This window comes from Myotis brandtii, unplaced genomic scaffold (genome assembly GCF_000412655.1).
Source record: "Myotis brandtii unplaced genomic scaffold, ASM41265v1 scaffold345, whole genome shotgun sequence".
Classification (NCBI taxonomy): Eukaryota; Metazoa; Chordata; class Mammalia; order Chiroptera; family Vespertilionidae; genus Myotis; species Myotis brandtii.
The window spans coordinates 1,772,254-1,776,640 of NW_005363283.1; positions in this window are offsets into that span (position 1 = coordinate 1,772,254).

Below are 4,387 nucleotides of genomic sequence, written 5' to 3' on the forward strand. Positions count from 1 at the left end.
GGATTGTTATTTTTAAAATATAAATCAAATATATTATAATTTAAACATCAAAATGAGTGTTGTGACATCCAAAGTGGTGATTTGGGAAGGCAATTCCATGGTTTCTGTTATACTTTGACATTAAAAACAAGTCTCACAGTCCAATTTTGAAATTTCTTTCAGAGCCACTTTATGAGCAATCAGTGAAAACGAGAGACTTATGTTCTAGTCACATCACTGTTTTTTTTTTATTGTTTAAAGTATTAGATATGTCTTCTTTTTCCCCGATTGACCCCCCCCGGCCACTCCCACCCCTAAGGGCAGGCTCCCACTGCCCCAGTGTCTATGTCCATTGGTTATGCTAATATGGATATATACAAGTCCTTTGATTGATCTAAAACTCCCTCCCTCCCCTGGCCCTGTCTTGGGATCTATATTTGTTCATCAGTTTATGCTGATCCCTAGGGGCCCAGTGCATGAATTCGTGCACCTTGAAAGGAACTGTGGGCTGCGAGGCTGCGGTAGGCCCAGGGGCAGGTCTCGGCTCATCCTCTGTGCCCCCGCCTAGCCCCTCCCACCATGGCCCACTGTCCCCCCCATTCCCTGTCTGCCAGAAGACCTGGTCACACTTGCTGCTGGTGCTGGCCCCAATCGCTCTGCACCATCAGTGTGTGCCAGTGGCAGCTGCTGCTCCAGTTGCCCCTCAGGAGCAGGGGGAGGTAGAGAAGCCATCAGGGGTGACTGGGGCTGGCAGCTGCATTCGCACCCACTGATGGTGCCCAGTGATCAGCACCAGCGCCAGGCACTGGCAATGGGTGAGAGTGGGCCAGCGCTGGCAGTGGGTGTGAGCGCTGGGTGGGACCGCAGCGCATGGGAGCAAAGAATATTCATTAACCACCAGAGGCTCACTCTGATGGCAGCAGTTGGTGCCCCGCCTGGGTCTGGCGCCCCTGCTCACCTGCTCTACCATCCCACACAGCCAGCCATGTTCTGTGCTCGCCCCCCTGGTGGCTAGCACACGTCATAGCGACTGGTTGTTCAAGTTGTTCTGCCATTTGGTCTATTTGCATATTAGCCTTTTATTATATAGGAATATATCCCACATATGAGTGAGATCATGTGATATTTATCTTTCTCTCACCAGCTTATTTCGCTTAGCATAATGCTCTCTAGTTCCACCCATGCTGTTACAAATGGTAAAAATTCCTTCTTTTTTATAGCAGCACAGTATTACGTGTGTAGATGTACCATTGTTTTTTAATCCACTCATCTGCTGATGGGCACTTAGGCTGTTTGCAAATCTTAGCTATTATAAATTGTGCTGCTGTGAATATAGGAGTGCATATATCCTTTCTGAATGGTGTTTCTGGTTTCTTGGGATATAGTCCTAGAAGTGGGATTACTGGGTCAAATGGGAATTCCATTCGTAACTTTTTGAGAAAACTTCATACTGTTTTCCACAGTGGCTGCACCAGTCTGCATTCCCACCAGCAGTGCACGAGGGTTCCCTTTCTCCACATCCTCGCCTGCACTTGTCCTTTGTTGATTTGTTGATGGTAATCATTCTCACAGGTGTGAGATGGTACCTCATTGTTGTTTTGATTTGCATCTCTTGGATGATTAGTGACTTTGAGCATGTTTTCATATGTCTTTCGGCCTTCTGTATGTCCTCTTTTGAAAAGTGTCTATATATGTCCTTTGCCCATTTTTTTATTGGATTATCTTCCTTTTGTTAAGATGTATGAGTTCTCTGTAAATTTTGCAGATTAAACCCTTATCTGAAATACCATTGGCAAATATGTTCTCCAATGCAGTGGACTTCCTTGTTGTTTTGTTGATGGTTTCCTTTGCTGTGCAGAAGCTTTTTATTTTGATGTACTCGCATTTGTTTATTTTCTCCTTAGTTTCCTTTTCTGATGGAGCTGTATTAGTAAAGATATTGCTATGACATATGTCTGATATTTTGCTGACTATGGAGTCTTTTAGGATTTTTATGGTTTCCTATCTTACATGTAAGTCCTTTAACCCTTTTGAGTTTGTTTTTCTGTATGGTATAAGTTAGTGATCTTGTTTCATTTTTTGCATGTATCTGACCAAATTTCCCAGCACCATTTATTGAAGAGACTGTCTTGACTCCATTCTATGCCCTTGCCTCCTTTGTCAAATATTAATTGAACATTATGTCTTGAGTCTATTTCTGGGTTCTCTGTTCTATTACATTGATCTGAATGTCTTTTCTTGTGCCATTACCAGATAGTTTGGAGAACCATGGCTTTGTAATATAGCTTGATATCTGGAATTGTGATTCCTCCAACTTTGTTCTTCTTTTTCAGGATTGCTGCGAAATATGCCATTGGTATTTTAATGGGGATTGCATTAAATCTATGAATTGCTTTGGGTAGTATGGACATTTGAATGATGTTGATTCTACCAATTGATGAACACAGTATGTTCTTCCATTTGTTTATGTCTTCCTCTATCTCTTTTTTCAATGTCCTATAGTTTTCTGAATACAGGTTTTTTACCGCCTTAGTTAAGTTTATTCCTAGGTATCTTAATTTTTTTGGTGTAATGGTAATGGGACTTTTTTTAGTTTCTCTTTCTGTGAGTTCATTATTGGTATATAAAAAAGCATTGATTTCTGGGTGTTAATTTTGTATCCTACTACATTGCCAAATTCATTTATTAAGCCTATTGTTTTTTGATGAAGTCTTTGGGGTTTTCTATATACAGTATCATGTCATATGCAATTAATGGCAGTTTTATGTTTTTTCCTATTTGGATGCCTTTTATTTCGCTGTCTTCTTCTCTGATCACTATGGCAAGCACTTCCAGTACTTTATTGAAAAGGAAGGTGAAAGTGGGCATCCATGTCTTGTTCCTGTTCTTAGGGGAAATGAATTTAGTTTTTGCCCATTGAGTATGATGTTGACTGTAGGTTTGTCACATAAAGCTTTTATTATGCTGAGGTATGATCCCTCTATTCCCCTTTGCTGAGAGTGTTTATCAAGAAAGGGTGTTGGATTTGGATGCTTTTTATTTCTTATTTCATTTCTTTGGTAACCCAGTCATTGTTTTTTTTTAAATTGTTTTATTGCTTAACGTATTACAACTTTGCCTCTCAATTTCTTTATGTGATATATCACATTTATTGATTTGCAGATACTGTACCATCCTTACCATCCCCTGAGTAAATCCCAGTTTGTCATGGTGTATGATCTTTCTAATGTAATGCTGGATCCGATTTGCTAGAATTATGTTGAGGATTTTAGCATATATGTTCATCAGGGATATTGGCCTGTAGTTCTCTTTCTTTGTGTAGTCTTTATCTGGTTTTGGAATTAGGGTAATGCTGGCTTTGTAGAAAGAGCTTAGGAGTGTGGCTTCCTCTTTAATATTTTGGAATAGTCTGAGGAGGATAGGTTTTAGTTCTTCTTTGAATGCTTGGCATAATTCCCCTGTAAAGCTGTCTGAAACAGTCCTCTTGTTTGCTGGAAGATTTTTGATCACTATTTCAATTTCTTTGGTAGTTATTGGCCATTCAGGTGTTTTGATTCTTCCTGATTGAGTTTTTGGAGCTTGTATTTTTGTAAGAATATGTCCATTTAATCTAGGTTGGCCATTTTGTTGGAATAGAGTTATTCATAGTATTTTTTAATAATCCTTTTTTATTTCTGTGAGGTCGGTTGTTACTTCACCTTTTTCATTTCTGATTTTGTTTATTTGGGTCCGCATTTGTTTATTTTCTCCTTAGTTTCCTTTTCTGATGGAGCTGTATTAGTAAAGATATTGCTATGACATATGTCTTCATATTGTTTATCCTTTCAAAGAACCAGTTCTTAGTTTTGATGATTTATTTTGTCTCTATATTGTTTATTTCTTTTCTGATCTTTATTTTTTCCTTCCTTCTGCTTATGCTGGGCTTTTCTGTTGCTCTCTAACTCTTTAAGTTGTATGGTTAGATAATTTATTACCATTTTTCTTGATTTTTGAGGTGAGGCTGTAGAGCTATGACCTTCCTTCTCAAGACTGCTTTCACTGTGTCCCATGGATTTTGGATTGTTGTGTTTTCATTGTTGTTTATTTCCTGGATGCTTTTTATTTCTTATTTCATTTCTTTGGTAACCCAGTCATTGTTTTTTTTTAAATTGTTTTATTGCTTAACGTATTACAAAGATTATTATATATGTCTCCTTTTTTTTTCTCCCCTTGACCCTCCCCTAGCCTCCCATGCCCCCCATTGTCTTGTGTCCATTGGTTATGCTTGTATGAATGCATACAAGTCCTTCGGTTGATCTCTTACCCCCGCTCCCAACCCCCAAACCTCCCCAGCCTTCCCGCTGTAGTTTGACAGTCTGTTCGATGTTGCTCTGCCTCTGTATCTATTTTTGCTCATCAGTTTATAATG